Genomic DNA, 20982 nt, shown 5'->3' on the forward strand with positions numbered 1-20982 from the left:
TTGATGAAGACCTGCAGCTTTTGAGTGTTCTCCGCTGATACACACCACGTCTCGCTGGCGTATAACAACGATTTCACGTTCGAGTTGAAAATTCGGATTTTGGTGCGTTGACTTATCTGGGTGGATCTCCATACGTTTCGTAAACTCGCAAAGGCAGCCCTAGCCCTCGCCCTAGCCTTCTTGATAGATATTGGAAACTTTCAACCTTCTCCACTGCTTGCCCCGCTACCGTAAAGTTGGAAGGGTTGCCCGTGTTGATATCCAACGATTTGGTCTTGTTGACGTTGATGGTGAGACCCGCCGCAGAGGAGCGTTCGGCTAGGTCATTGAGCTTACTCTGCATATCAGAGCGCCGTTGTGCTAGTAGAGCAACATCATCAGCCAAATCGAAGTCGTTGAGATGCTCCATGGTGATAGGCTGCCAAAGCAGCCCACGGTTCGGTACACGGTCAATTGCAACTACCTAACTGATAGTATATATCCTTGCCTCACACCAGCGACTACCCGGATAGGGTCAGACAAGGCTCCGTTATGCAGAACTCTGCACGTGAAAGCCTCATACTGCGCTTCGATGAGGTTGACGATTTTATCCGGGACTCCCTTGCGTCTCGGGGCGCCCCACAGATTCTCGTGATTGAGACGGTCGAAAGCTTTTTCGTAGTCAATGAATACCAAATAAAGGGACTCTTGGGATTCATTGACCTGCTCCAGGATGATGCGGAGCGTGACAATATGGTCCACACAAGATCTTCCGGCACGGAATCCTGCCTGCTGCCGTCGGAGAGTCGCGTCGATCTTCTCCTGTATCCGATTCAGGATAACTTTGCACAGAACTTTGAGAACAATACACAGTAACATGATGCCTCGCGAATTGTCGCACACAGTCAGATCCCCCTTCTTTGGGACCTTCACTAAGATGCCCTGCATCCAGTCGGCCGGAAAAGTCGCGGTGTCCCAGATATTACAGAATAGTTGATGCAACATTTGTGCGGATAGCATGGGGTCAGCTTTGAGCATCTCTGCTGATATGCGATCGACCCCTGGAGCCTTGTTGGATTTCATGCTTCGGATAGCTGCTTCAATCTCCTGCAGTGATGGGGCCTCGGAATTGTCGCGAGTGATGCGCCGCACCCTAGGCGGATCATGCCGAGATGTTGATGGCTGGTTGGCCGTCGAAACTTGAAGAAGTTGTTCGAGGTGCTCAAACCAGCGTTTCAGCTGGTCAGTGGGGTCGGTAAGCAATTTTCCAGTCGTGTCCTTCACTGGCATCCTCGGGTTCATCCTTGCTCCACTCAGGCGTCGTGAGATATCGTAGAGGAGGCGTATATCGCCAGTGTTTGCGGCTTTCTCCCCTTCGTCGGCCAGGGAGTTCACCCACGCTCGCTTGTCCCGTCTGCAAGAGCGCTTGACTTCCTTCTCTAGAGCCGAGTACCGTTGACGGGCTTCGTTCTTGGCTCCTCCTCCTTTTTGGACGCATTGTGAAAATACTTTTCTTAGCTTTTTCATGGTTATGGTACATGAATTTGATTTCAATGGCATCATTGTCGCTACAGTTGAAACCCACTAGCAAAATCGATTTTACTCTCTTTCTAAACGTTGTACATAGCGTCGGAAGAATTGTGCTTGAATCGCAGAATGATACGCTATAATGCCCACTACTTCCGATACTATCTATAACGTATAGATCAAGAGTAAAATCGGTTTTTGCTGGTGGGTTATTCCAGTTTTCATCTGTAGCAACAATATTTTAAAATAGGATTTTTACGTATTTGGCTGTTTCTGAGCATTCCAGATTTTTCCAGATTTCAGCTGAAACAGATTTTCTTGAAAATGACCTGGCTACGCTGCTCGAGGCGGTAGAAGGAAACGAGCTAATTGTTGGCAAGCTGCTTCACGAAGTAAAGCCGAAGATGATACACGTGTCAAAGATATCTAATTAACAAGATATCCCACTAATCAATTCCTCATACAAGGCATATAATTACCACCCGTATGTGATCGCAGTGCCATCTGTTGAGTGCACATTGAAACTGTTGGGAGTTCCCCGCCAACTTCACCACCTGGGCTCAATAACTGACAGGTGTCAGCATGATAGATGTCAATGCGGACGTTGATGATCAGCCGAGGAAAGAGGACGATATCATCCTCGAAGTCATCATCATTATATTGCGATAACAAAATTCTTACTTGTTTGTGATGGTTCCGATTTTCAATCATTACCACTTTATACGCAACAGAAACACTTGAGAAAACAATCACACATCCATGCGCGCATCATGATGTGCTTGTAATATGTTTTGCTTTCGAGCAAAAGAGTTTTCAATATACCACCGGTATCAGTAATCTCTAATAGTAATTGATGATTTGCGGAGCTGGTGCTCAAAAGAATCTTAATAAGCATAGAAGTAAACATGGGCAAAGCATTCACTCTATCTAAAGAATTATTCCAGCACTCCAGTCACTGGAAATGCAACTTATCGAAATCATTGCTAAATGTAATAAAATATGCCGTCTTCTTTGGCCAACGCAGCACGCATTCTATTCAAAAATTACATTGGAATAATCATTACTTTCCTATTTTATAACGTAGGAAGTATTTGTCAACGCCGGTGAAAGCAAACGCAAACGGAAGTAGCCGAAGCTGAATGAAGACGATGAGCGATGACACCGCTTCGTGGTTTGATTTGCGCTGTACCGTCCGCTCAATGACATTTATATAAGGTCTGGGCCAACAGGCAGCTTGCTGGTGTTAGAAGCAAAAATGTTGTAAACATTGCTAAACATCTGCGAACAGATAGATATACGTCACTGCCAACATACTGAGAACAGATAGAAATACGTCACTGCCAACAGCTGTTTCGTGTAAAAAGATAAACATTGCAATATAATTCGAACACCACTAACCATTTGCACATTTCACTAACACCAATAAGTCCTTTGGCCCAGACCTTATATAAACGTCATTGCCGTCCGCTCAGTTGTGTGGGTTCGTACATGTGTAGATGTTGGTGTGCGTGTTTTCTTCCAACGCTGCAGTTCAACGTTGTCTCGTCACAAACCGTTTGGCGCTGTTATCTGTCTCTAAAAAATCCAAAGAGTGAAGGGGGTCTGCACGTGTGCTAGTGGGAAATTTTTTGTTATGCTTTTCTCGATTCAGATCAAGCTATGCCCTCATCCGTGTATATTGCAACAAAGCAGGCAAGCAATACAGTCAACTTTCGTTAGTTGGGGTAAACTGGTAGCCCACCTAGTGAAAGACTTTCGTTAGTTGAGCTGAGCTGTCAAGCTGAAAATTGGTTAATTTATTTGATAAGGCTCAACCGAATTAACTTTACAGAGCCGAGGAATCTTGGTTACTATACAATACATCTTAAAACTATAGTCAAAAGGTACAACACAATAAACACTTTATCTTCCGCTATCCAAAAAGCCTCCTCCATCAGAACTGGAGCCGCTTCCAGCAGTTTCATTGCATGGCAGTTACGCCAACGAGGGTCAGAGCGCGTCCATTGCAGTAATGGACGCAAAACGTGGTCAGCACTCACACACTCATCACGAAACGGTTGCTTTCCAAAGTCGACGACGCATCGACCAAAAGAACTGCTAATGAAGAACAATGAGGAGGACCACACAATGGTTGCTGCCGAGAAAACAGACGATCGCGTAGCACACATCGAGAGTGGCCTGCTTTTGTTGACAGCCGAGTGAACACTGTGAAAATTGGTTGAGGGATACACCGATAGTTTATTATCATCACAATCCTTTAGCAACTATCCAAATTGTTCATACATGAGCCCATCGAAAAAGAAATAGCACTGTCAAAAATGACGTTTGACTTCGATTTAGGTGGCCCCAACTAACGGGAGCCCAACTAAAACGTAGCCCACCTAAACATAGCCCAACGAGCGAAATTTGACTGTACAGCTTTCCCCCGAGGAACGCGTTACCCACTGATTTCTACCGACCGCTTTGTCTCGGTGAGTTTTGAAGCGCTCTGATTTTCTGCGAGCGACTTATGCCGAATTTGTTTTTGATCCAGTTCTAACCTGGATCGGGTATCAAGATTGGGTCTGCTTCTTGCCTGTCAAACGTCAGTGCGAACGTTTGTTATTGTAACCTGGCTCGCGTTGAGGTTCACACTGACATTAAGCTCGGGTTCGCACATCACAACCTGGATAATAAACAAATTCGCTATTAGAAATAACTAATTTTACACGTGACGGAATCCATCTTTGACATAAAGGATGAGACGTAAACAAACACCCACTGAGTTACACCCACCGCTTTTTCTCGGCGGGGTTTCAACCAGTCGGTTTTGCATGTGAGTAGGCTCAATGGAGAACTAGTCACTCGCAGACAATCAGAGCGCTTGGTTCAAAACCCACCGAGACAAAGTAGCGGGTGCAACTTAGTGGGTAACGCGTTCTTCGGGGAAAGCTGTAGCTGTATATCATTATCCTTCTACCATAGAGGTAACTCTAAGACCACTGGGTCCCGAAGAAAATCATTATTATTTTTGGCTCACTCAGTACCAGAACAACAGTCCCAAGCAGTCCCAAGCTATTTCACTCACCCCTGCATGTTCTGCATGAATCCACACACCCCTGATGTTATCTGTCAAACTTTCATAGCGAATCAAAACAAACATAGTGTAGTAATAGAATTTCAACTAGAATAGGGTACGTTAATCGTTTGCTTGGGACCAATAGGTCACTAAAGTGGTAAGCCAATTTAAAATCGTTAGTTTCGTATTGATTGTTGCTTCTACCACTCCAATCGAGCTATGTTACAGAACGAGTTTGTCATGGTATTCGTAGCAACCGTTTTGTCTGTATCGTTGGTTGCTTTATGTGTTTGGTTTGGAATCGCTGCAACCCTACATTTAAATTTCGATTCACATGAACCTACATTGAAAAATGGTGTGCTAGAAGCTCTAGCCATGACTCAGGGCAGAAAAAAAAAAATTTATGTAGGTAGGTATAACCGACGCAGCTCCAGGCCGCACATTTATTTTTCAATTCCATGCAGAACCATTCCGAAAAAATGCTATCGGCTCAGTCCATATTTGTACAATGTGTGTCAATATTTGCTTCCCTTGTATTTGCGTCGTCCGTTCTAGTCGAGTTATGTTTCAGTTGATGTTCACAGGATTCTGAAAACATCGAAAACATGAACCGATTCAACGAGCAAATGTAAAAAAAAAAACAAATAGGGGAAATGGATGTAATGTCGGCCTTAATGCCCCTAATTTGGGCCTATACATAAATTCAGTAATCGACTAAATTTTCAATAGCGACCAAAAATATCCATTAGTACCGTCCCAATGACGCGTTCATCTAGATAAAATTGATAAATAGCAGATTTTAAGCGATTGGCCCAATCTTAAATCCGTAGGCCAACATTAGAGCCATGTCCCCTACTTCCTAGTATCACCCGCAAATGACCGAAATCCTAAGTAACATTGATCGATTCTCTTCATCGACTTTCTCTTTCGTTAATAATCTGGGTACAGAACCGTTTCTTTATCGTGTTTGTCGTATTAGTAGATAGATAATAGCTTCTTTCATCGATCTATGTGCTGAAAATAGCTGGGAATGTCTCAACATGGCCGTGATGATGCAAAGAAAAAGTCGACGAAGAGAATCTGCCAATGTTACTTAGGACCTAATGCATTATTTAGCTTGATATCTCCTCCATCACCTGGAACCTGGAACGCTTTAACCTGGACCGAATGGTCAAAGGCAAACTTGTTATCTAAACTCTTTCCGAACCCGCCCCAAATTGCAGGCAGCAAATCCGGATTGCGGGTAGGTAATCGAATTGTGGTGGACAACAATTCCCCTTCGACACAAAATCCCATCAACGCCACTGTCCACAAGGGACCGAGCCTGGACAGGAGGGAAAATATATGCAAAAACTTTCTCATCGAAAACTTTCCGACACTACGCCCGGTTTTCCTTTTTTTTTCATTTGCCCCCGCTCAGATTCCAGCCAACCAACCCTAGCCCGAAATGAGATTTGAAAATCAAACTTTTCCTGCATTTTTGTTCAGTACCAGGCTATTAGGATGGTCAGATAGTACAAACCAGAAAAGGGGAAAGGATTTCAGTAAAACTTTCCAACAGTGATTGAATTATGGTTGGGCAAAGATAAGCACGCGGAACGTATGGCCGCTCGCAGTAGGCTTGGAACACCTTTCTAACAAATCCAAGCAGGCTTTCCGAACTTTATTCACCGGACGGCCAGGTTAAATGTCAGTCAAGCCGTCCGTCCATCACTCGACGCCTGCTTGAAATTTATCTATCTGAAAAAAAAACACCCTTCGGAGTTTACAAGTGGATATCTTAATCGCATTCAATTTCGTGGAGAAGATTGTTTGGACCGTTTCTAATTTACGTGGCTCCCACTTGAAACGTAATTTTCTATTTTTTTTTTTTTCTTTTCTTTTTTTGATTGCGTAGTACCTACTAAAGGAAGCAGATTGCTTTGATCAAAGAACCGGATGAGATTTAAAGCGAAAAATGAAACTTGTGTCGGTGTTTCCTCCTACGGTTGCTGGGTGGGACGCGGCCGATGTAGGGGAAAGAGGGACACCGCCCCTGGTTTCAAATTACTGGTAGAGCATTTTAGTAAAAAATTCAAGGTTATTTTTATCACACTAGTAACATCAATGTAATGGTTTTTAACTTGGCCATCCAATACAGTTTATTTTCCATCGTACAGATCATCCTACGCCGCCGGTGTCTTCAAAACTGTTTGAAGACCCCGGCGGCGTAGGAAGTTCTGTATGACGGAAAATAAACTGTATTGAATGGTCAAGTTAAAAACCATTACATTGATGTTAGTTACTGATAAAAATAACCTAAAATTTTTCACTAAAATGCTCCACCTGAAATCTGAAACCAGGAGTGGTGTCCCCCTTTCCCCTACATCGTCCACCCAGCAACCGTAGGAGAGCAATGAATCTTCTGAATTACGTCGATGTGGAGGGTGGACGGAAAAATGATGCTCCTTTAGGAGTAACACCAGAGACTATTCTGTTCTGACAGACGAACTGGTCTTCTCACCCTGGCAGAATAGAGAAAGGGAGAGGCCGCGTAATGGCTAGCGGCGTGTGACGGAATCACGGCGATCAGCATCACTACATTCAGTGTAGGATGGATGTAGGAGGTAGATAAATTACTTGTTGGGAAATGGCAAAATTAGGAATCTGTTTATCTTGCGCCCGCACGCACGGCAGCCAGGACGACCAGAATTACATGCAAAAAATCAGCGGAGAAAGTTTGTTTTAATTTTCCCTGAGCTAAAGACGAAGGATAGATGGAATTTTCTGTTCCGATTGAAGGTTAGGAATGGACCGAAGAACAACTTGGAGTTCCAGGAAGAGAGCAGCTCATTTGGCGATGAGATTCGTTTAAAACCATCCGAGTGGTTTATTTCAGGAACTGAAATAATGATGCATCAATTCTTACATTTTATTGCGCATTGCTTGGGGAAAACAAATGTAAAAACGCAGTATAATTCCACAATGACCATATTGGGGTGCCTGGGGTGACATGCACCGTTGAGACAATATGCACTTCCTCCGTTTTAAGCCTAAAATACATTTTTACAATAAAGTAGATGCCCTACAGGTTAAATCTATGTTTGCTTTGGACGCCGTATCAATTTTGCAGCTCTATGTTGTGAGATAATGTAAATAAAAACAAAAACTAGTTTACATTGGATTGTTAAGATTTCTTAGCGATTCAAACAGTATTAATTGTCGGTGAAAGATATTACCGATTTGACCGAGGTTAGAGCTACATCTATCTGATAAAATATCGGAAAGTTTTAATATGTATTTCAAAAACATTTTCTTTATACATTCGGGGCAAAATGGACTCCTAAGTTTGGGGCAAAATGATCCTTTAGTAAGCAAGCTTTGTTAAATGGTCCACTACGTTCCGAATTCTATTAAGCGAGCATGGACCTTTGAACAACTACGAGGCAGTCAAAAACGATGACGTTATTCTGCCTCAATTGGTCTTGATCATTTATAAGACGGCAAGAAGGGTCATATGCCCTGTTTTACCTTGGAACTGGTTCTTCCTGCCAGGATTGGTTTATTGGATGAATTTGAGATTGGGCGTCGAAATGTCTTCGTTAGGATTATGATGTCCTTTGTTTCTTCGGGTTCCTTCCAACGCGGTGAGTAACGGGATTCAAAATTTAACACACTACACAATTACAGTTTATTTCTAGACTAAAATTTGAAAACGACGTAGCTCCAAAATATAAACAAACCATATTTTACCACATACAGAGAGAACAGTTCACAAACTACTGGATAAACACGAAAGAGTAGAAGAAATTAACACTTCAAATCATCAAAAACGGTTCTTCTTACATGGCGTATTTCCAACTTTAAACTCTATGATGCATCTGGTTGTTACGCCTAGCACCAGAACTACAAAAAAAAGAAAGACCAAAAAGAAGACCAAAAAAATTCCGGGCGTAAATCAACTCTCACAAAATTTGCGAACGAAGAACCAAGGCGGAACAACAAACAAAAAATCCCGAGGATGTATTTCCACGGCGTATCACCAGTGTTGGCAGTTCAAAGGATGGAAGATCCGGGGGTAAAAACATGTAAGATATTACCAAGGTGTATGATGTTTTATTCTCAATTTCACAACAAAGAAAACCTTTTTAGTTTTTAGTGATGCATGATGATAGATTACACTATTAACTGTATGTCAAGCTTATAAAATCATCCAGAAAATGGAAAGTCGTGAAATACGATTAATTTTTAGATCATCAAAATTCGGGAGCGATTTTCTCGATATGGTCTTTTTGGAGTTAAGCCCTTTTCAAATGCTAATCTAGATTTGATCACATTTAATTACAGTCTGTACATTTAAAACTTTATTTAAAAACACACTACACTAAACATCGAACATTTATTACTACTAACTACATCTATTACAAATTTAACCCTCCGTTACTCGCGCTGTTGTACTTTGTACAACACACATGAGTTTTCCATTGCCATTTTGTTGCTGAGTTACCAATCGATCTGAATCCAACGAGTATTCTTCAAAAAACTTGTTTTGATCTAAACAAGCTAAACTTTGATTACAGTAAATACCTAAAAAAAATGCGGATAATAGGGAAAATGTAAATGGAAACCGCGTAAACTGTGACCATACTACATGGGATTTGACTTAATTGATTTCAACATGGAATATATCGAGATCCTGACCAGATAGAAAATTGCTGTCTTGGACAAAGTTGTTCAGGAGATTATAGCCTTGTCTCTGGTGGACAGTAGTTCAGAATTTTCTCACTACGTAGCGCTAGCATACATGTGAAATTCTTGCATGTGATATGTCTCGAGATCCTGACCAGATAGAAAGCTACTGTCTTTCACAAAGTTTTTCAGGAGGTCAAAGCTTATTGCTTGGTGCTCAATAGTTCAAAATTTTCTCACTACGCGACGCTAGTATACACTCATATAAAATATCTCGAGTTCCCAAACAGATAGAAAGGTACTTCGGCATAGTTGTTCAGGAGATCAAGGCCTTTTCGCAGATGAACAGTAGTTCAGAGTTTTCTCACTTCGCGGCGCTACTATAGATGTGAAAATCTCGCATATAAAATATCTGTAGATCCAGATAGAAAGTATAGGCATAGTTTTTCAGGAAGTCAAGATCTTTTTGTTGGGTGACAATAGTTCAGAATTTTCTCACTATGCGGCGCTAGTATATATGTGCTTTTCTCGCATATTCAGCTCGAGATCTTGATCAAGTAGAAAGTTGCTGTCTTCGGCAAAGTTGTTTAGGGGGTCAAAACTTTTTGGCTGGTAGACAGTAGTTAAGAATTTTCTCACCACGTGGCAAACTTTTCGTTGAGATCCAGCAAAATAAAATGCCGAGCTGCTCGGTGGTGCTCATTTCGGCAAAAAATCTAAGTGTGTAGGTACATCCAAACTCATAAAGAAAAGGCATGATAATATGAAATGATCATCTCTTTTATCATACCGCTATTCCTACGCTGCTAGGAGTGTGACGTCGAATTTATGGTTACATACACCTTATCCTAAATCTAAACGAGAAGAATCTACTCAGCTCGTCTAAAATGTGTAATGTAATGTAAAATTTATAAAATATATACACATGAGTTCAATACACAACATTCATTTGGTGCACGTTTCAGCGATATTGATCTTTTAAGATGTTTTCCATCTGAGATACGTATTACCACTATTTTTTAAGAGGTATAGAAGTGGAACGACTCACCCCAATTCATGAAAATCTTCACCAGTAAAAGAAATCCAGAATATTTTTGTCAGATCCCACTTAGGATTATGTAAATTGTATATTTATTTTATGATATTTGATATGCGAGAATTGCCCGCCAAGTTTTGAGAAATTCCTGAACTACTTTTCATCAGCCAAAAGATCTTTATCTCCTTAACAGCTTCGCCAAAAACAGTAAATATCTAGCTGTTCAGGATCTCGAGATATTATATATGCGAAGATTTCACGTATATCTTTGCGCCGCGTAATGAGAAAATTCTGTACTGTCGACCAACGAAAAAGTTTTGTTCTCTTGGACAACTTTGCCGATGACAGTTTAGCAGGTCTTGAAATATATCTAATGCGCAAATACAATGATGTGAAAAAAATTGAATTTCTGTACACCATCCAAAAGGCCTTGGCCCCCTGAACAAAGTTGTCCAAGACAGTAACATTCTATTTGGTCAGATCTCGTGATATTTTATATGTGAATATTTCACGTGTATACTAGCGCCGCTTAGGAAATTCTCAACTATTGTACACCAAGCAATAGACTTTGACGTCCTGAACAACTTTGTCGAAGACAGCAACTTTCTATCTGGTCAGGATCTCGATACAAACCAAATTCGAGAATTTCACGGGTATACTAGCGCTACGTAGTGAGAAAATGTTGAACTACTTTTCACTAGCGAAAAAGTTATGACCTCTTGAACAATTTTGTCGACGACAGTAGCTTCCTATCTGATCTGAATCTCGAGATATTTCACATGCGAGAATTTCGCGTGTATACTAACGCCACGTAGTGTGAAAATTCTGAACTATTGTACACCAAGCAATAGGCATTGACCTCATGAACAACTTTTTCGAAGACAGTAATTTTCTACCTGTTCAGGATCTCGAGCTATAGCATACGCGAGAATTGTTCACGTTTACTAGCGCCACGTGGTGAGAAAATTCTGGGCTACTGTCCACCCGGCAAAAAGTCTTGACCCCCTGAACAAGTTTGCCCAAAACAGTAACTTTCTATCTGCTCAGGATCTCGAGCTATTGTATATGTGAGAATTTCATGTGTATACTAGCACCGCGTAGTGAGAAAATTCTGAACAACTGTACACCAACGGATAGATCTTGACTTCCTGAACAACTTTACCAAAGACATTTACTCTCTATCTGGTCAGGATGTATCACATGCGAGAACTTAACATGTATACGAGCGCTACCTAGTGAGAAGATTCTGAACTACTGTTCACCATCAAAAAGTTTATGATCTCCTGAACAGCTTTGCCGAAGACAATAACTTGAACTAATCTATAGATATTAAATATGAGAATTTTTCGTGTACACTAGCGCCGCGTAGTGAGAACATTCTGAACTACTGTCCACCTGCGGAAAGGTATTGACCCTCCAGAACAACTATGCCGAAGATAGTACCTTTCTATCTGGTTGGGAACTCGAGATATTGTATATGCGAAAATTACACGTATATACTAGTACCACGTAGTGAGAATTTTCTAAACTACTCTCCACCAGCAAAAAGGTTAAGATCTCTAGAACAACTTTGCCAAAGACAGTAATTTTCTATCTGGTTAGGATCTCGAAATTTTTCATGTTGTAACCAATTCAGTCAAATCCCACGTAGGACGGACACCGTTTACGCGGTTTCCATTCTTATTTTCTCTATTATCCGCATTGTTTGGAGGTAAGCTGTGATAAAAGTTTAGCTTGTTTAGTTAAAAACAAGTTTTTGAAGGAATACCCGTTGGTTTCGTATCGATTAATAGCTCGGCTGCAAAATAGCAAAGGAAAACTCACACTGTTGTACAATGTACAACGCGCAAGTACTCGTGTTACAAAATTTGTCGCGAGTAACGGAGGGTTAAAAGATTGACCCGGTGACCGTCTGCTCATCGAGCTGGCTATCGTAATTACGTCCTAATAATTAAATATGAAACCTAAATACCTATTCTTTCTCGGTTCTTGACCTATCACACAATGCATATGTTATTCGTTTTACACGATCTTGGGAAAATATCAAAAATCAAATCTCACCAACGCCTAAGATCACGCTTGATTATCGTAGACAAAAACCAACAAGCAAACAACTGCGGTTGATTTTGCAAGCTGTGATATCGCAGCTCGGAATATCAAGCTAACAAAACTCACCAACTGCAAATCTCACCAAACTGTGGTGAGATTGAGTTTAATGATTTTTGCTTTAAGCCCGAATGCAACCGAAACTTCCTTAACGGCTTGCAGTAGTCCCTTCGCGTCTGTCATCGGTGAAGATTAAAAAAAGAAAGCAAACTATGCTTTCTCTTTCTAAGAAAACTATGTGCAATGGAATCATTTTTGTATCGAGTCAACTATCAGCTTTATTTTTGCACGTTGTGAATAGTCTCGCAATATCAAAGGAGCTTGTAAAATCAATATCAAGCATGAGGTTTTGTTCCAATATCACGCGTGATATTGCGAGCGCATGAGAGCGGACAAATATCAATTGATTTCTGATTTTGCCAACACTGAGTGGTGGAATCGTGTTGACACCTCTGATCGTCCAGACAATATGTTCCACAAACCCATGGAGCATTCGGTTGCAAAATTTTGTGTTGAATGCACGGTTGCGATTCAAACCTTCGTAGTACTCCGCAACATTCTCCTCCATCCTGAAATTCCAAATTTCTTAAATGAAATAAAAGCTGCCTCTTCGAACACCAAACGGTGGCGAGATGATCAACTCGCTATGCAACATTTTCAGATGGTTGACGCGATGCTGGCAAAAGTCAAATCTTTTCAACAGGTCTCTTCAGTAATCCAGTGGTGATCTTTAACGTTACGACTCGTACTACGCCGTCTGTTCCTAAATGGATATCGTGAATACGGGTCATTTTCCAACATAGTGGGGGTGTATTTTCCACCTTGATGATCACCAGTTTTCCTACGGATATCGGAACAGCAGGTTTCCAACGTTTGATCCGTCCTTGCAATTGAGATAAATACTCCATTCGCCAACGTTTGCAAAACAGTTGCATTAGCTGCAGTAATGCAACCTGTTCATTGGAATATCAGTGAAGTCTGGTAATTGTTGCTACGGAGCAGCGGTAAGAAAATGTCCAGGAGTCAGGGTTTCGTCCGGTCATCATTCGGATCATCTGACATGGATGTTAGAGGTATGGAGTTTAGACATGATTCGACCTGCACTAGTAACGGTTTCCCCTAAAACCTTCAGCAAATGATTTTTTGCAGATCTGACGGCCCCTTCCCAAAGGCCACCGAAATATGGTGCACTGGGCGGATTGAAATGCCAGGTTATCCCTTCCAGGTTACATTCCCCTCACTATTTCATCCTTATGGTCCTTGCTCTTGAAAAGTTCGAACAATTGTTGAAGTTCGTTACGGGCTCCTACGAAGTTGGTCCCGTTATCGGAATAGACGTCGGTACAACGTCCTCTTCTGGCAATAAACCTTCGAAATGCCTGCAGAAATCGATCCGTTGAAAGGTCAGTTACTAGTTCGAGATGAACTGCCTTCGTACACATGCAGACGAACAATGCAACATTAGACTGATGCAAAATTTGACTTTTTCGCTCCACAGTGCTTAAATGGTTTCAAATCGGGTCCTGATTAGCCTCCCAAAGTTACAACTCATTTGGTTCGAAACAGACTTCGCACAAGCCATTTGAAGTTTATATGTAAATTACTATGGGAATTCTCAACTTTTTGTTCATTGCCTTCTAGTCTGTTTCCATATTGAGCTGCGAAACAGTTCGATTGCCATTCTTATAGAAAATTTTCTCAGCTACAACTTTGCTGAAGATCGTTTCTATGTAAAATTATACAGGAAAAAGATATTAATTATTTAAGAGATTGGTAAACTAATGACATGATCAAGCAGCTGCTCTGTAGGCAACACTGTATTTTGCAGTGTGACATAGTAGCCATGATTTTTGTGTCCTATTCAACGCCCCAGAAACACCAATGTTGCCTGCTGAGCAGTTGATTGAGCATGATCATAAGACATCAGCGCATTGAACTATTGATAACTTTCGATCCTTGCATTTAATCAAAAAATGGTCTTCAGCAAAGTTGTAGCTGGGAAAATTTCCTACAAGTAATGTTGAAAGTTTTTGAAGCAGACCGATATGGTGAATTATCAGATAGACATGAACTAAAATCTTAGTTTTACCATAGTAATTCCCATACAAACTTCAAATGGTTTGTGCCATCTCAGTTTCTCACAAAATAGGTTCAAATTTTAAGAGGTTAGTCAGGATCCAATTTGGAATCGTTTAAGTATTGTGGAGTGAAAATTTCAAATTTTGCATCACTCTAATGCAACATACGTCTTCACTGCTGTCCTACGAGGACCAGGTCGAAAGTAATCGATTCCTGTCTTGGAAAATGGTCAAGCTACAGTGACATGGGATGCGGACACCATACTTCATTGCTACTAATCTCCTCGGGTAGCAATCCTCGTGAGATCAGGTCCGCTGAATTTTTACCTCCTTGAACGTGATTCCACATTCAGTTTTCCGTTGCGTTTTGAATTATTTATTTCATTTTTCGTTTTGAATTAATTATTTATAATTATTTATTTCATGGCAATGATTGGGACCTCAATTGGGGGAGCCTTAAAAGCTTACTGAATTTGAACAAGCAATGATCCTTTGTAATGAAATCATATAGCGTCCGGATGTCATAAATTAAAGCATCTCAAACTTAAGAAAATGCTCAGAGTTACGTAATTCTATGGACTTTGCCCCCCGAAACCGAAATTTCCCCTATGTATAAATTTCGATCTCTTCGTTATAATTTATGCCCGGAATTCAGCTGGTGGAGTTCTAATTCATGACTATATAGCTAAATCACCAAGGCACGGGTCTTCCTTATAGAGAATGTACAAACTTGTCCATAAAATCTAGATTCATCAATCAAGATTCCATCAGATTGATCACTATTTAACGTGAATAAATAAATTTTTATAGTAAACTAAATTAAAAAACTAATGGTATTTAAATCACAAGTTATAAGAGCTCCACAGTTCTCCATGATTTCTTATAATATTGGATGTTTTGTTAACTTTTAGGAAATTTTTTGAATCTTAAATATGAACATATCGATATGGGATGACTTTCGACAGGATTCCCCTAAAGTTCCGCAGGCCTGCACTGAACTATAAACCGATTTGTACCTTCCTTAAAAGTTGTTCTTGCTCGCTTTCTACTCTCTGTATACAATTTTCACACTGTTATACTCTTACTGAACTATCAACTCTATACTTTCATTTCCTCGTCTATCGTATAAAAATTACCACTTTAGTCTGTATTTACAAATATGGTCAAAATTTCAATACTTCCCATTTCGCTAATTTGCAATGCATTTTGACTTTGGCTGTGGTTCGAAAGGGTGTGGAGTCAGTATCAACGGAAAAGCATTATCTTTCACCTTATTACCTGGCGTTTATCAAGTCTAATGGAAAATAAGGAAACATAAGGGAATTTGGTTATTTTCATTGAATCGACACCCTAATCGTGGAAGTGCAGAGCGTTTCTCGGCTTCAAACAAAGCGAGTATCACGTTAACACATTCCTGCACATGTCTGAATTTACCTGTAGTCGGCCACGGCCGGCGTTGGTATTGCCTTTTATAAAGTTTGAGATCACCAGTTTTTACACATTGAGTATGATAGCTAGTCCCTCTTGGTACCCTGTGTAATAATAGCTGATCTGGTAAATTACTCATGCTCAATTCACATAAAATTGAATTCAGTTGGAAACAATTTAACCGTTTCAATAATTCGTGAAATTTACTGCGATATCTAGCACACACGTTGTTAACGCTAAATTTGGCGTAATTTTACACGATATTTCATGTAAATGTAAGCGCAATACCACCGAAATGTTGTATTCAAGCTTGCAAACAAGTTCTTCGTACATACCAACTATGTATGGTTTAAAATTAAACGATGGGAGATTTTACGCGATGCACAAATCGGAAAAGTACACACTTAGAAAAACTCATGTAAATTTAGGTGCTCTGAGAGTCAATTTTGACATAAAGTTGAGTCATAACAGACGTGAAATATAGTTCAATCAAACGTACTTTTCGTCGAGGAGCACTTAATATTACATGACATGTTTGTTTACGTCTCATTTTTTATGTCAAAGATGGATTCCATCATGTGTAAAATTAGTAATTTCTAAGTGTGTAGTGTAATTTTCTTACACTATGATGTACATAAATGTAGCGTTTTATATCATACAAGTTTACATTATAGATCGTGTAAATATAATTAACTCAACGTTTATGTCAAAATTGACGCTCGTATATGTCAGTCTCAGAGCACCTAAATTTACATGTATTTTTCTAAGTGTGTAGCTAGTTTACGTAAAAAGCATGTTTACATACATAAATGATTGCATGTAGGATTTTAACATCACGATTAAATTTCAGATTTTTTGTCTGTGAAACCTATCACTTATATCTATTTATATGTTCAGCAAAATGAACACTTTAACATGATATGCCAATCAATTATTCTAATAGCATTTCCAGCCGAACAAATTGAAGCATCAATTAGTAGCTATAACTGTGGTGTTCAACTGTCCGAAAAAAACCACTATTAAGTGCTTTTAACCACAATCCGTCATGGTAAACACAACAAGCTGCGGGTAAAATGTTCACGGATGAAAAAATACCTCCATACGTCAGCCATAGATTATCTCCCAATTCGATGGAACCCGATCAGTTCCTCGGCTAGCTAATTTTCCATCCATTCCCCACCCACCGACGCACACACACACACACACACACACGGTCCAGCTGTGGAAAAATAATACTCACCGAGTTCAGCTATTTCCGATTCCGAAGCGAGAAATTGCATCCTTCATGGCATCCCACTGCTCGAGCGTCCTTCAAATTTTTAATTAAAAATGTTTTCCGCGCACTTCATCGCTTACCCGCTTTTCGTCCGCTTGGTTCATTTATTGTAAAACAGAACACACCCGTTGCAATTCGGATTATTTCACCCCCGGATTTTCCGGCTTATTCTACATAAAAGAACTCACTTTGTAATCTACGTTGGTAGAACGTCCATCCTCTATCACTGAACAACCGCACAAATTCCAGTTGGGACCAATGATGCATGAGGTCCCACAACGAGACTTTTTTTTCCCGCGTCCAGTTTCAGTGCTCTGGATTACATTCCTCCGACTTCAAAAGCATATCATCACACTACTGGGCGGAAGCCAACCGGAGCAGGACTACATCGCATCACCGCATACCACGTAAACATGTTTCAGTCAAGTCCCACAAGCCGCCACCACAATGATTGAGCCGCACGCAAAAAATTCCACACCAAAAATCGGCCCGTAAAAAACAACGACAAACTTTTCACATGCACCTTATTTGCTCTTTACCAGCACGTGCAGGGGAGAAAAAAAACACTCTGAAACCCTCGACCGAACGGTGATTAACGTCAGAACCATTGCCAGCTGCCATCTCGCGTACTTCACCGCGATTCGACCGTCGCCCACTCCCGCACTCGCACTAGACAGAACGCCAACCTCTTTTTTATGCTATCGTTTTATGCTTCATTTCTCTTTATTCATCACCATCGCCATCATCATCGAAATCATGAGCAGCAGCACCAGCACCAGCAACGGCAACACCATCCATTTGTTTCCGTTCCCGTAGCAAAGCAAGCCGTTCTAGTCCTAGCGGTTCATATAATCCAGCAGCGGTAGAACTCAGCCGTAGCATGCCATGATACTAAATTTCCACACCACAGCGAAGTAATCAAAGCTCACATGGCCCAGAGCGGGAGAAAAAAAATCACGTTCACGACAAGCCTACTTTGCTCAGAAAGCGCCTAGACGCAGCAGCATGGTCATCTTCGATTCGACACACAACGAACGTCCCGCGGTTCCGTTCGACACGGTTGAAGGATGCTGGAAAACTGATGCAAAGCCACACCGAGTGGGACCCGCTTTGGCGTCCAGCAGTCTGCGAGATCTTCCCGAGTTCGCGCGTCCTGCTGTTGGTGGTCGGAAAAGCTGTCAAAACCAACGTCGCCGTCGGAGGAGCACTTCGGATCAGGACATGCGCGGCGCGGGGCCACCGAACGAAGGATCGGATGAATTTCGCCCGGGTCGGAGCTCGGGATGAATTCGGCCTCCGACCGAAGGGGCAATATGTTTTGTTGTGGTAAACAAATGCGACGGTTGGGTTTTTGTTTTTTTGTTCCACGGAATGGGAAATTACCAGTGTAGCCTTTAGTCGTAATGGTATATGCTGTTTGATGTTCATTGTATAGAGTCACGCCGCGTGTTATCTCAAGTGCAACCATGTGGCATCATGTTCATACTGTTTGGTTTGTTGTGCTAATGAATCTAGTAATGATCATTCGTGGTCACAGCATTTAATTGGATTATGTTTGAATGTAAACAAAGAGAACACACACTGCAGGAGGAGGTAATGAAGAGGACTGTTTAAGTTATGTTGTGCGATGAAATGTAACATCATCATCTTGAGATGAATTAGCCTACGGCTAAAAATTTAATTAACGAGGAATTAGAAAAAAAAACTCATCATCAAGGGGTGGGATAAGTTTTCTTCCGAAAATTACCAAGCGTCTCCACCGTTCCAGACAGGGGACAAAAACGTAAAAATTTATCAAAATTCAATAACTCCTCTTCGCGCTGAAGGAACTTGATAAAATATAAGGAAAAGTGAGGCTTTTTGCCACATTAAGAAAATAATCACTAATGATACCAAATTCAGTAGAAAATTCGAATTATTTTTAACCAAATGGACAGTTTCAAGCCCTATTTACATCATGAATAAAAATTGAGTATTAAAAGTACTCTTTTGAATCTTATGAAAGAAGATATAAAAAATTTTCGTTTTGTAACCGAAATAAAACCGTTGGGGTAAAATGAGCACCCCTTCGGTGTGGTATGAGTGACCTTGTGAACATCCGATATGAATATTCTGTTTTCATAAGGATTTATAAAGGGTCAACAAACAGTGCTGTTAGTTTTCATATCATTCGATTGAAGATGAACCAATTCAACCATTTAATCAATTCCGTGAAAACGAATTTTCTCATGCCCATCATTTGAAGAGCACCTTTCTCAATCGAACCTAATCGTCACTGTCATTTAAGTCACTCACTATCATTTGATATACACTCTATAGACATTGTTAACGTTAATTTTTAGTAATCCATGATTACCGATAATTTAGGTACACACTTGGAAAAATTAATGTAAATTTAGGTACTCTGAGACTGACACATACGAACGTCAATTTTGACATAAAACTGAGTCATAATAGACGTGAAATTCAGCTCAATCAAACATACTTTCGAACTTTTCAGTCTCGAAGCACTTAATTTTACATGACAATGTTTGTTTACATCTCATACTTTATGTCAAATATGGATTCCGTCACGTGTAAGATTAGGTATTTCTAAGAGCAACCGTACCAGTCGTTGCCATTTGCGGCACTATTTTACTTACGCACAGCGTTTCCATTTTGACTTAATCACTCCTCTCCACACCGGTCGTTGCTATCAGAGTCATAATTTAAGTTACCGTTTTCCACACCGGCAAAACAAACTTTTGACCGTTTATTCAAAATAGCAACCGTCTGATGCGTTGCTACCGGGTTGCTAAATTTATGAACTCACTACTTCCCAAGGTGCGGATTGCTATTTCCCCCACCTGAATAGCAACCCCCGGTACGCAAGTAGCGTTATGGTAGAGGTTGGTAAATGTGCCTTATTTACTCATTGGTACGGTTGCTCCAAGTGTGTATGTGCACTTTCTTCGATTATCGGTAATTTTCACCGATATCTAGGTATTCTGAACCGACTTTGATGTATGTGCATCTTAGCGTGTACGACAGTGGAGTATGGAAGAAACCCAGTATACTGGTCCCGAACAGACATGTGTAACCCGTCAGCCTGACGAGCTTTCCGTTGAAAGTAAAATGGCTTAAGCGCCACGAGGGAGACCATTTACCAATTTTGAGGTTGCCCAACCGTATGAGACCTTGCAGGATTAGGTTCCTATTTTTCCCAAATTTTGGGCGGAAAGCGAGTTGGCTGACTAGAGCTATTCCATTAGAAAAAGTATGTCACAAATAGTGAAGTAAATGCAACTGAGGAGAAAATGCTGCCAATAAACCGCCCGGACCAAGATTAACCAAGGCGAGTGGTTATCATCACCGGCCAAGACTCTACTTTCACCCTGAGAAAACCCGTGTTAGATTTGGAAGTTTTCCAGTTGGTTTCGGAGCCAACCTCTCCAGTAAAACCCTCAAAAGAGAAAAAAAAAACTACAGCGGAAAAAAAACGGTGACATGAAAATCTTCCAAACAGATTCACTTCTATCTCATCAAGGCAGATCTATAACAACCTTTTTTGGCATAACGAAATTACAGGACTTTATTGCATATTTGCCTATCCAAAACCAAAGAGAGCTTTATTCCGTAATGTTTATTGTTTAGTCTACTTACAGGCGCAAAAGTTCATGTTCTGTTCATTTTGTTTGCTTTGTCTACCTACTGCCTAATTGCCTCTACCTTTCCCTCTTTATCTACCTATCTATCGAGCGTGTGTGTGTTGGGTTATGTTCTGGTATGTTTCATCCTCCTGTGCGTGTTCAAACGGTTCTCATTTGGGTTCACGTGCAAACGGTTA

General features: G+C 40.8%; 1 pseudogene; it reads right to left on the reverse strand.

The window, feature by feature from the left end:
- LOC135708942 (lachesin-like) overlaps positions 1 to 18216 on the reverse strand; it is a 182730-nt pseudogene extending 164514 nt beyond the window's left edge.
- Between the last annotated feature and the right edge of the window lie 2766 nt (positions 18217 to 20982).

This window comes from Ochlerotatus camptorhynchus, unplaced genomic scaffold (assembly GCF_037179485.1).
Source record: "Ochlerotatus camptorhynchus isolate MF236.1 unplaced genomic scaffold, CSIRO-AGI_Acam_v1.1 ptg000343l, whole genome shotgun sequence".
Lineage (NCBI taxonomy): Eukaryota > Metazoa > Arthropoda > Insecta > Diptera > Culicidae > Ochlerotatus > Ochlerotatus camptorhynchus.